Consider the following 13526-nt stretch of genomic DNA (forward strand, 5'->3'; position numbering starts at 1 on the left):
TTTTATTTTTTATTTTTATTTTTTTTACTTTGTATCTGTTAATCCCGTAGTCCATATTTGTCCCTCCCCTCTTCCTCTCCCCTTTGGTAACCACAGGTTTGTTTTCTTCGTCTGTGAATTTGTTTCTGTTTTGTATATACATTCACTTGTATTATTTTTTAGATTCCACATATAAGTGATATCATATATTTTTTGTCTTTCTCTGACTTATTTCACTAAGCTTAATATTCTCTAGGTCCATCCATGTTGCTGCAAATGGGATTATTTCATTCTTTTCTATGGCTGAGTAGTATTCCATTGTATATATAGTGCATCTTCTTTATCCATTCATCTGTCAGTGGACATTTAGGTTGCGTCCATGTCTTGGCTATCGTGAATAGTGCTGCTATGAGCGTTGGGGTGCATGTTTCTTTTGGAATTAGTGTTTTCATTTTTTGGGGATATGTACCCAAGAGTGGGATTGCTGGGTCACATGGTAGTTCTATTTTTAGTTTTTAAGGAACCTCCATACTGTTCTCCATAGTGGCTGCACCAATTTACATTCCCACCAACAGTGTTTGAGGGCTCCCTTTTCTCCACATCCTTCCAGTATTTGTTATTTGCAGACTTTTTGATGATAGCCATTCTGACACGTGTGAGGTGATACCTCATTCTGGTTTTGAGGTGCATTTCTCTAATAATTAGTTTTAATTTGTTTAAAAAACACCACAACTATCTCTCATACAGTTAGGAATCTTAAAAATAAAAATGAACAATAACAACAACAAAAAACTTTAGACTGGCTTAAACAAGGAAACAGCAAATTTGGGGATTGTCCAAACCTAGAACCTACCCTTCATTCAACTCTACCCTACTGGTGCAATGGCCTTGACCTCCATCTAGATCCCCTCACCACACAAGGTGACAATGGGTGAGACAGTTGCAGCCTTCACATCCACATACCGTCTCTTCCTGTGGCTGTTCTAGAAGACCCCAATCCACCTCCCTTGCATCTCATTGGCCCAAGTTGGGTCACATGCCCATTTCTTTTTTTTTAAATTTTATTGAAGTATAGTTGATTTACAATGTTGTGTTAATTTCTGCTGTACAGCAAAGTGACTCAGTTATACATATATACATTCTTTTTCATATTCTTTTCCATTATGGTTTACTACAGGGTATTGAATATAGTTCCCTGTGCTATATATAATAGTTTGCATCTGCTAATCCCAAACTCCCAATCCTTCTCTCCCCCATACCCCACCTCTTGGCAATCACAAGTCTGTTTTCTATATCTGTGAGTCTGTTTTTGTTTCGTAGAAATGTTGATTTGTGTCATATTTTAGATTCCACATGTAAGTGATATCATATGGTATTTGTCTTTCTCTTTCTGACTTATTTTGCTTAGTATGATAATCGCTAGGTCCATCCACGTTGCTGCAAGTGGCATTATTTCATTCTTTTTAATACATGCCCATTTCCAAATCAGTTCCTGTAGCTCTTATTGGCTGAAGACTGGATTAACTTATTCTTCTTTTCAACATATATTTAAGAGCCTACTACATGCAGCATAGTGATGAACAAAACAAAGTTCCAAAAATGGACTTATATTCTAGCAGGAGGATATAGACAAAAACAAGGAAGAAAGTAAAATACACAGTATTTTGAGATGTGATAAGTAGAGAAAAATATGGAGAAAAATAAAGTAGAGCAGGGAGATGGAGAGCACAAGTTGGAGACGTTGCAATGTTAAGTAGTGGGGGTGGGGGGGGGTCTAAGCAGAGACCAAAGAAGGTAAGGGAGTGAGCCATGAGGGCATCTGGGGGAAGAGTATTCCAGGCAGTGCAGGCAGCCTGTGCAAAAGCCCTGAGGCAGGAATGTGCTTGATATTTTTGAGGAACAAGGAAACCAAGTGTCTAAAGTGAGGAGGAGGGTAGAGGAGTGAGGTTAGGGAGGTAAGGGGAACAGCAGGTGGTACAGCTCTTGAGGCCTGTGGTGAGAACTTTGGCTTCTACTTTGAGTAAAATAGGAAGTCCATAGAGGGTTTGAGCAGAGAAATGACATGATCTAATTTTAAAACAGAAATTTTCAATCTTGGCTGCACATTAGAATCACCTGCAGAGCTTTAAAAATACAGATGCTGGACTTCCCTGGTGGCACAGTGGTTAAGAATCCGTCTGCCAATGCAAGGGACTCAGGTTTGAGCCCTAGTCTGGGAAGATCCCACATGCCACGGAGCAACTAAGCCCGTGCGCCGCAGCTACTGAGCCTGTGCTCTAGAGCCTGTGAGCCACAACTACTGAAGCCCGCATGCCTAGAGCCCATGCTCCGCAACAAGAGAAGCCACTGCAATGAGAGGCCTGCGCACTGCAACAAAGAGTAGCCCCCACTCGCCACAACTAGAGAAAGCCCATGCACAGCAACGAAGACCCAACACAACCATAAATAAATAAATAAATAAATAAGTAAAAATACAGATGCCCGGATCCCACCCCAAGAGGTTCTGATACAATTGAGTGGAGATGGGGCCTGGGAATCAGGATCTTTAAAAGCTCCCCTGGAATCCACATGATTCCAGTGTACACCTGGGGTTGAGAGCCATGGGTCTATATGCCAAATCCTTATCTCTGACTTAAGACTCTCCCTGGATGTCCAAATTTGAGTTAACTTCTAACTCCAGGTCTCCATTTGGATGCCTAATAATCATAATAATTATCTCTGACTTAACCTGGCCTCAGTCAAATTCCTGACCCCTCCCCAAACCTGCTGTGCCTGTAGTGTCCTCTGTCTTAGTGAGTGGGTTTTCTGTCCTTACAGTCCTCAGGACAGAAGCTTGGCATTGTCCTTGATTCATCTCTTAGTCTCACATCGCACCTCCAATTCTTTAAAAGGTCCTGTTCACTCTGCCTTCAAAATATATCCAGAATAGGGACTTCCCTGGTGGCACAGTGGTTACGACTCTGCACTTCCAATGCAGGGGGCCCAGGTTCATTCCCTAGTCAAGGAACTAGATCCCACGTGCATGCTGCAACCAAGAGTTCACATGCCACAACTAAGGAGCCCGTGAGCTGCAACTAAGATCTGGTGCAACCAAATAAATAAAATAAATAAATAAATATTTAAAAAATATATATATATATATATCTAGAATCCACCACTTCATATTATGTCCACTGCCACCCTCATCAAAGTGCCCATAATCTCCAGGTCTCATCGGGCCTTTAGCTGGTTCCCCTGCTTCATCTCCTGCCTGCAGCAGTGGTTCCCAACCCAACTTCAATGGATTCATGTGGGGAGCTTTAAAAACTATGATGCTGAGTCCTCAGAGTCTGCTGGAACTGGTGGGCCATAGCCAGGCATTGAGAATTTTAAAAGCTCCCTAGTGATTCCATTGTGCAGACAGGGTTGAGAACCACTGAAATGGAATTTAAATCCATGAATTTGGCTGTGATCACCTGGGCAAGGGGTGTACTTCGAGAATCAAAGAGATGCACAGACTGAGTCCTGGGTTCTCCTACATGCAGAGACTGGGAAATGAGGAGGAACCAGGAAAAGACCAAAAAAGAGACCGATCAAATCACCGTGGCAGAGTTAGAAGGACATTGACCAAATCAGACACACTACTTGAGTTGCCAGTGGGAGGCCAGAGTCCCCCAGCACCCAGGGCGGCACAGACAAACAATTGAATGGATACCTGAATCAGCTGCTCCTGGATCAGGGAAGGAGCAAAATGAATGTTGGGTGGTCAAAAAATGTCTACTAGTCCAGTTTGTTTCTTCTGCATGTAGCTGCCCAGTTTTCTCAACGCTATTTATTAATGAGGCTGTCTTTCCCCCATTGTGTATTTTTGCATCCTTTGTTGTAGATTTATTTCCCATATAAGTGTGGGTTTATTTCTGGGCTCTCTATTCTGTTTCACTGATCTATGTGTCTTTTTTTGTGCCAGTACCATACTGTTTTGACTACTGTGGCTTTGGAATATAGTTTGAAGTCAGGGAGTGTAATACCTCCAGCTTTGTTCTTCTTTCTCAAGATTGTTTTGGCTATTTGGGGTCTTTTGTGTTTCCATACAAATTTTAGAATTATTTGTTCTAGTTCTGTTTTGGTATTTTGATAGGAATTGCGTTGAATCTGTAGATTGCCTTGGGGCCTATGGTCAGTTTAACAATATTAGCTCTTCCAATCCATGAACATGATATATCTTCCCATCTGTTTGTGCTATCTTCAATTTCTTTAATCAATGTTATACTGTTTTCCAAATATGGGTCTTTTACCTCCTTAGTTAGATTTATGCCTAAATGTTTTATTCTTTTTGATGCAATTGTAAATGGGATTGTTTTCTTAATTTCTCTTTCTGATAGTTCGTTGTTAGTGTATAGAAATGCAAAAGATTTCTGTACATTAGTTGTGAACCCTGAGACTTTACCAAATTCATTGATGAGTTCTAATAATTTTGGGGTGATGTCTTTAGGACTTTCTATGTATAGTATCATGTCATCTGCTTTCTCACACCATATACAAAAATAAATTCAAAGTGCATTAAAGACTTAAATGTAAGACCTGAAACCATAAAACTTCTAGAAGAAAACATAGGCAGTACATAAGCTCTTTGACATTGATCTTAGCAATATTTTTTTGGATATGTCTCCTCAGGCAAGGGAAACAAAAGCAAAAATAAACAAAAGAGACTACATCAAACTAAAAAACTTTTGTACAGTGAAGGAAACTATTAACAAAATGAAAAGGCTGCTTACTGAAAGGGAGAAGATATTTGCAAATGATATGTCTGATAAGGGATTAATATCTAAAATATGCAAAGAATGCATACAACTTAACATCAAAAAAATGAACAAGCCAATTAAAAAATGGGCAGAGGATCTAAATAGACATTTTCCCAAGGAAGACATACAGATAGCCAACGGGCACATTAGTGATGCTCAACATCACTAATCATCAGGGAAATGCAAATCAAAACCACAATGAAATATCAACCTCACACCTGTCAGAATGGCTATTATCAAAAAGACAACAAACAATAAGTGTTGGAGAGGACGTGGAGAAAAGGGAACACTTGTGCACTGTTGGTGGGAGTGTAAATTGGTGCAGCCACTATGGAAAACAGTATGGCGATTCCTCAAAAAATTAAAAATAGAACTGCTATATCATCCAGCAATTCCACTTCTGCCTAGTTATTTGAAGAAAAGGAAAACACTACTTAGAAAAGATATATGCACCCCTATGTTCATTGCAGCATTATTTTTAATAGCCAAGATATGGAAGCAACCTAAGTGTCCATCAACAGATGAATGGATAAAGTATATCTATATCTACACACACACACACACACACACACACACACACACACACACACACACACAATGGAATATTACTCAGCCATTAAAAAGAATGAAATCTTGCCATTTGAGACAATATGGATAGACCTGAGGGTATTATGCTAAGTGAAATAAGTCAGACACAGAAAGAGAAATATGGTATGATTTTCACTTACATATGGAATCTAACAAACAAAACAATGGACAAACATAACAAAACAGGAAAAGAGTCATAGATACAGGAAAATCAGATTGTCAGAAGAGAAGGGTGGGAGAAGGAGAGACATAGCTGAGGGAGATTAAGAGGCAGAAACTTTCCAGTTGCAAAATAAGTCACGGGTATAAAATGTACAGTGTGGGGAATATAGTCAATAATTATGTAATATCTTTGTATGGTGACAGATGGTAACTAGACTTATCATGGCGATCATCTTGAAATGTATAGAAATATCAAATCACTATGCTGTGTAACAGGAACTAACATAGTGTTGTATCTCATTATACTTCAAAACAAACAAACAAACAGACTCATAGAAAAAGAGATCAGATTTGTGGGTACCAGAGGTGGGGAGTGAGGGGAGGGGGAATTGGATGAAGGCAGTCAAAAGATACCAACTTCCAGTTATAAGATATATAAGTACTAGGAATGTAATATACAACATGATATATAGAGTTAACACTGCGGTATGTTATACACAAAAGTTGTAAATCCTAAGGGTTCTCATCACAAGGAAAAAAATTTTTTTTCTATTTGTTTAATTTTGTATCTATATGAGATGATGGATGTTCACTCAACTTATTCTGGTCATCATTTCATGATGTATGTAATTCAAATCATTATGCTGTGCACCTTTAACTTATTCAGTGCTATATGTCGATTATATCTCAATAAAAGTAGAAGAAAAAAAAAGAAATGTCGACTAAACCAATAATGATGATGACGGTCATGAAAATAAAAATAACGTTAATTGTATTAGTTAGCTCAAGCTGCCGTAACAAATACCACAGACTGGGTGGTGTAAACAATACAAATATATTTCTCACAGTTCTGGAGGCTGGAAATTTCAAGATCAAGGTGCAGCAGGGTTCAGCTTCTGGCGAGAGCTCTCTTCCTGGCTTGTAGGTAGCTACCTTCTCACTGTGTTCTCACATAACCATTCCTTGTTGCATGCACATGGAGAGCTAGGAAGATCTCTCTCTTCCTCTTTTAAAAAGGCCACCAGTCCTATTGGATAAGAATCCCACCCTATGACCTCATTTAAACTTAATTACCTCCTAAGAGCTCTATCTCCCAATACAGTCAATTGGGGGTAAGGGCTTCAACGTATGAATTTAGAGGGGAAAAGATTTCAGTCCATAGCGCTAACACATCCATAAAATGGAGAGAACATTAATGCCTACTTCACAGAGTTCTTGAGAAGATTAACTAATAGCTGGCTCAATGCCTGGCACACAGCAGGAAGTCAAGGAATGTGGGCTATTGTTAGGCTGATTGTGCATTGTTAGTATTTGCAGACTTAACCTCAAGTCAAGTTAGCCCACCAAACCTTCTATATTCCTTCACTTTTCCATCTTTCCAAATGCTGTTCCCTCCTCCCTTATCCTCTCCAGGCTAACTCCTACTCTTCCTGAAGGTTGCAGATCAGACCCCTTAGCTAAATTTCAGGGCCCCTCCTCTAGGCTCCACAGCCTCATATAGAAAGATCCCCCTCCCATCTTGGCCCTCAGCCCACTGCATTATAATTGGACCTGGTCCCCCATTTAGACTGTAAGCCCCATGAGGGCAACAGCTGGGTGTTAGCCTCTATAATCTCAGTGCCCAGCCCAGGGCCTGTTGCAGAAAAAGAGCTCAATAAAAGTTAGGTGAACAAATAAGTTAATTAATGATTGATTAATTATAACCATCAACATAAAACAGGCCTCAAAAAAGGCCCATTCTTACAGAACAGATGTGGCCTTCATAACCACACCGGAAAGGATGTTGCCACTTTCTTAGGAAAGGAACCTGGTAGAGTGATTCAGCCACATTCACTGGACTCATGGTCTCTTGGGGGGGAACCCTAAATCCCTCTCGCTACAAATACCAGTTAAACTTACTTGGCTATAAGCCCCAAGATATTACAGCCAAGTGTGATATTAAGTGTGAATGCCTATCTGCCCTCCTCTGGCCTTAATCCAGGCCAAGCCCCAGGCTCGCTCCAGGCACACCCCGGGGTTGTACCCAGCCACCTTTCTGTCCCACCTCCAGGCACATAGGGCAAACAGGAGGTCAGCCCAAAAGATAAAGTAACATTTAAGCCAACACCTGAAGAATGAATCAAAGTTATTTAGAATATTAGTCAAGATAGGCCAATTACTGTAACAACCCCAAATCGCAGTGGCTTCAGCCAATACAAGTCTGTTTCTGTCACAGTCCAACAAGTTGGTGGGACTTTGCTCCACACAGTCACTCAGGGTCTCAGGTTCCTTATGTCTGGACTCTCCTCTAGGTCTTTGGAGTCTCCTCTCTTCAGAGAGTGGATGGGGAAGTGGGGCAGCACTGTTCCTGGGAAGTTTTAATAGGCTGAGCCTGGACATGGCAACTTGCTCCACTCACATTCCATTGGTCTGAACTCAGTCTCTTGGCCATAGCCAACTGCAATGGCTGCTGGGAAATGTAATCCAGCTGTGTGCTCAGGAAGAGGAGGAACACGGATAGCGTTGCTGGAAGGGGTGCTCTAGATAGGGAACCATTGTGTGCAGAGGTCTGGAGGAAAGCTAGCAAAGCATACTGGGAAACTAGCACACCCTCAGCCTGGCTGTCACTATATGTAGAAGGAAGGAATGGTGACAGGAAGTGACTTGGGTATCGTGCTCACCCTGGCCCTTAAAGGGAGACCACGGATAGGAGTTTATGCTCAAGAACATCAGTTTGGGTCAAAGAGCTGAAGTTTTTTCCAACTCAGACTATCAAGTAATTCTGTGAGCCTGTGATTGCATAGGATTTTTAAAATCATGCTTTAATTTTTTATTTATTGATAGGTAATACACTCATATGGTTCAGAATTTTTAAAGGGCAAATGGGTAAATCATGAAATTTCCTTTCCACTCTATCTCTCAGGCACCCACTTCTCCTCCCTAGAGGTGCCCAGGGCTATCAGTTCCCTGTATATTCCCCCAGAGATGTTTTGTGACATGTAAGTACCATGTGTATTTATATTTTCCCTTTGCCCATTTTTGTACTAATTGTAACATGCAATATCAAGTACCTTACTTTTGTCTGAGAGATTTTTTTCATGACAGTGTGTAAAGAGCATCTTCACCTTTTTTATGCCAGCAGAGGATTCCATTGTATGGAATCTTTTCTTTTTTTTTTTTTTTTTAAACTAGTGATTGGTGCAAGGTACAATGTTTGGTAGGACAGGAGTAGGTTGTTTTTCCTCTATTGAAATTTTTTCTTGAGTTAGCAAATTTTCCACACAAAACACTAAGGAATGACTTTTTGTTTATTTTTATTTTTTTTAATTTTATATATTTATTTATTTATTTATTTATGGCTGTGTTGGGTCTTTGTTTCTGTGCGAGGGCTTTCTCTAGTTGCGGCAAGTGGGGGCCACTCTTCATCGCGGTGCGCGGGCCTCTCACTATCGCGGCCTCTCTTGTTGCGGAGCACAGGCTCCAGACGCGCAGGCTCAGTAATTGTGACTCACAGGCCTAGTTGCTCCGCGGCATGTGGGATCCTCCCAGACTAGGGCTCGAACCCGTGTCCCCCGCACTGGCAGGCAGACTCTCAACCACTGCGCCACCAGGGAAGCCCCATTGTATGGAATCTTAAACCACCAAGATAGTCCCTTATTGATGGACATTTAGGTTGTTCCCAATTTACAAATTATCTTGCAGTAATTAAGTTTGTACATGTCACTTCACAAATGGGTGAGTCTATTGGTAGGAAAAACTCAGATGAATGGAACTTCTAGGTCAAAAGGTCACACTATTCAAACATGACCAGACATGAACCACCAGGCCACACCCCCTGCCCTGTCTGAGCTCTTCTCTATTCCTCCCCAGTGATACAGACCTGGATGACACACCTGAGAGGGACTGTGCCCTGCCATGCGGCCCCTGGTGTGGTTCAGTGGGCAGGAATCACCCCTCCCTTGGAAGATGGCATATACTCTCCTCAGAGTTTTGGTCCGAGACCTCTCAGGGAGGAACATCCCTTGGTCCCATGGCCCAAGCTCAGCGACACCTGTTTCCATGGCTTCCCTTTGCTCACTAACCCAGCCCCACACCCACCTTCAGCTCCAGCCAAGGAAGTTGTGGTAGCCAGAACAACGCCCCCTCTAAAGATGTCCATGTCCTAATCTCCAAAACTTGTGAATATGTTGCCTTACATGGTGAAAGGGACTTCACAGGTATGATGAAGTTAAAGATCTTGAGATGGGGAGGTGATCCTGCAATATCGGGGGTGGGCGCAATTAATTACAAGGGTCCTTAAAATATGGGAGAAGGAGGCAGAAAGTGAAAGTCAGAGAGAGACTGGAAGATGCTATACTGTTGGCTTTGGAGATGTAGGAAGAGGCCATAAGCCAAGGGATGTGGGTGACCTTTATAAACTGGAAAAGACAAGGGGATGTACACTCCCCTAAAGCTTCCAGAAGGGACACCCCCAGCCACCACCTTGATTTTAGCCCAGTGAGACCCGTTGGGACTTCTACCTTCACAACTGTCAGGTAGTACATTTACATTGTTTTAGCCACTATGTTTGTGGCCGTTTGCTACAGCAGCCATCAGAAACCAACAGCAGCCCAGTACTTTTTCTCTCCTGACTCTCCAGCCTCCTCCCTCCTCTCAGAAGACCTGACCTCAAATCCCAGTTCTATTTACCCAGGGGCTGCTCTTGGGCATCCACAGTATCTCTTTGGGCCTTGGTTCTCTCATCTGCAAAACGCAGCTCGTCATCAAACTGACCCCACAGGCCTGCTGTGAGGCTTAAATGAAATTGTGCTTGTGAAGTCTCTTAGCAACAGTGGCTGGCACAAAATTGGTGCTTGATGATATTTTTAGTTGTTGAGCATAATTCTGTAACTTTCATTTCTGCTTCTAGAACCACCTCCGGCTCTGGCCCTGACTAGGGCCCTACCCCTCCCTGAGGGGTCAGCCCCTTCCTGCAGTGCTTGGACCAGCAGGGACCCTCAGGGTATAAACTCTCTCCTTCCCACAAGTCCTGGGGGCAACACAGCCCTGACCACTGCCCTCATAGCCAGGAGGAAACTCAACCTAGGTTCAAATCCTTTCTCTGCCGCTTCCCAGCTATGTGATGTTGAGGGAGTTACTCCACCACTCTGTTTACTCCTTTGTAGAATGCCCACAGTGAGGTCTCGCCCAGGGTTAAGTGTAGTTGATCCTGGACTTGTAGAAGATGCTCAATAGACACCATCAACCACTGGTCTCCCAAACTAAGGAGGCCTGCCTTCTCAGCCAGGACCCGATCCAGGTTTGGTGGACCCTGGAGCCTATACAATTTGTGGTCCCTCTTTAAGAAAGAGCATCCATTCTGGAACTAATAAGCAAGTATAACATGTTGCAGGACACAAGGTTAATGTATAAAAGTCAATTGCTTTCCTCTATATTAACAATGAACAAATAAAATTTGAAGTTAAAAACACAGTATCATTTACATGAGCACCCCCCAAAATTAAACACTTAGGTATAAATCTAACAAAGTATATTCAAGATCTATAAGATGAAAACTACAAAACTCTGATGAACAAAATAAAGAAAAAAAAACTAAAAAAATATTTTTGGATAGGAACACTCAATATTGTCAAAATGTTAGTTCTTCCCAACTTGATCTATAGATTTAATGCAATCCCTATCAAAATCCCAGCAAGTTATTTTGTGGATATCAGCAAACTGATTCTGAAGTTAATATGGAGAGACAAAAGACCCAGAATAACCAACACAATATTGAAGGGAAAAAAAACAAACAAACAAAGAGGATTGATACTACCCAACTTCAAGACTTACTAGAAAGCTACAAAGTAATCAAGACAGTGTGGTAATGGCAAAAGAATAGACAGATAGATCAATGGAACAGAATAGAGAGCCCAGAAATAGACCCACATAAATATAGTCCACTGATCTTTGAAAAAGATCAAAAGGCAAACAATAGAGCAAAATAGTCTTCTCAACAAATGGTGCTGGAAACTGGACTTCCACATACCAAAAAATGAATCTAGACATAGACCTTACACCCTTCACAAAAATTAACTCAAAATGGGTCATAGACCTAAATGTAAAACACAAAGCTATAAAACTCCTAGAAGATAACAGAGGAGAAAACCTCAATGAACTTGGATATGGTGATGCTTCTTCAGATACAACACCAAAGACATGACCATCAAAGACATAATTGATAACCTGGACTTCACTAAAATGAAAAACTTTGCTCTGCAAAAGACTGTATCAAGAGAGTTAGAGGACAAGCCACAGACTGGGAGAAAATATTTGCAAAACACACATCTGATAAAGGACTGTTATCCCAAATATACAAAGAACTCTTAAAATTCAATAGTAAGAAAACACACAACCTGATTAAAAAATGGACCAAACCCACACCTCAGCAAAGAAGATACTCAGAGCATGTGAAGATACAAATGAGCATATGAAAAGATGCTCTACATCCTAAGTCACCAGGAAAATGCAAATTAAAACAACAGTGAGATACCCCTACACACCAGTTAGAATGGCAAAAATTCAAACACAGACAACACCAAATGCTGGAGAGAGGTTGTGAAGCAATGGAAACTCTCATATGTTGCTGGTGGGAATGGAAAATGGTACGGCCACTTTGGAAGTCACTTTGGTAATTTCCTACAAAACTCTTCCCATGCAATCCAGCAGTTCTAGTCCTTGGTATTTACCCAAAGGAGTTGAAAGCTTATGTCCACACAAAAATCTGCACACAGATGTTTATAGCAGCTTTATTTATAATTACCAAAACTTGGGAGCAACCAAGATGTCCTTCAATAGGTGAATGGATAAATAAACTGTGTTACATCCAGACAATGGAATATTGTTCATCCCTAAAAAGAAAGGAGCTATCAAGCCATGAAAAGACACGGAGGAGCCTTAAATGCATATTACTGAGTGAAAGAAGCCAATCTGAAAAAGCTACATGCTGTATGATTCCCAGTGTATGACATTCTGGAAAAGGCAAAACTATGAAGACAGTAAAAAGTGGTTGGGACTTCCCTGGTGGCGCAGTAGTTAAGAATCCGCCTGCCAATGCTGGGGACAAGGGTTTGAGCCCAGGTCCAGGAAGATCCCACATGTCACGGAGCAAGTAAGCCCGTGCGCCACAACTACTGAGCCTGCGCTCTAGAGCCCGCAAGGCACAACTACTGAAACCCACGTGCTTAAAGCCCGTGCTCTGCAACAAGAGAAGCCACCGCAATAAGAAGCCCGCACAACAAAGAGTAGCCCCCGCTCTCTACATCTAGAGAAAGCCCACACGCAGCAACAAAGACCCAACACAGCCCAAAAAAAAGAAAAAAAAAAAGAGTGGTTGCCGGGGGTTGGGGGAAGGGAGTGATGAATAAGTGGAACACGGAGAATTTTTAGGGCAGTGAAACTATTTTGTATGATAGTACAGTGGTGGATACATGTCATTATACATCTGTCCAGACCCATACAATGTACTACACCAAGAGTGAACCGTAATGTAAACTATGGACTTTGGGGGATTATGATGTGTCATGTAGGTTTATCCTTGATAACAAATGTACCACTCCGGTGAGTGATGCTAATAATGGGGGAGGTACTCATGTGTGGAGGCAGGGGGTATATGGGAAATCTCTCCATCTCCTTCTCAATGTTGTTGTAAACCTAAAACTGCCCTAGAAAAATAAAGTATTTTAAAAGAAAGAAAGAGCAAACTTTTACCAATGTGAAGTAGGGTCTTGGAAGACACCTGTGCCAGAGAGGGTCTCCATTAGCTTTTGCCTTCTACTCTCAACCCTTTCTCCTCCATGGTACCTGTGCTCAACAGCTTCCAGAAAAACCCCTCCAAACAGGCTAACTGTCAGGGGCAGTGACCACCTTGGCCTCCCTGCAGTCTCCAAGCTCCCTTGGTAAGTGAGCAAGACCTCCAATGAAAGAGATGCAAACTCCCTCCCAAATGAGACCTGCTCCTCGGGCTAGAGGGAAGGTTGCCGAATTTGGCAAATCAAA

The 13526-nt window shown here is 41.7% G+C and overlaps 1 long non-coding RNA gene across 1 annotated transcript in view; it reads left to right on the forward strand.

The window, feature by feature from the left end:
• LOC309623859 overlaps positions 1–13526 on the forward strand; it is a 58593-nt gene continuing 45067 nt past the window's right edge. The window contains exon 1 of the long non-coding RNA XR_014241693.1: positions 1–13526. This exon is cut by the window's right edge and continues 15795 nt beyond it. This is a non-coding gene — a long non-coding RNA (uncharacterized lncRNA).

The sequence above is a fragment of the Balaenoptera borealis genome, assembly GCF_965194805.1.
Source record: "Balaenoptera borealis genome assembly, chromosome: 2".
NCBI lineage: Eukaryota > Metazoa > Chordata > Mammalia > Artiodactyla > Balaenopteridae > Balaenoptera > Balaenoptera borealis.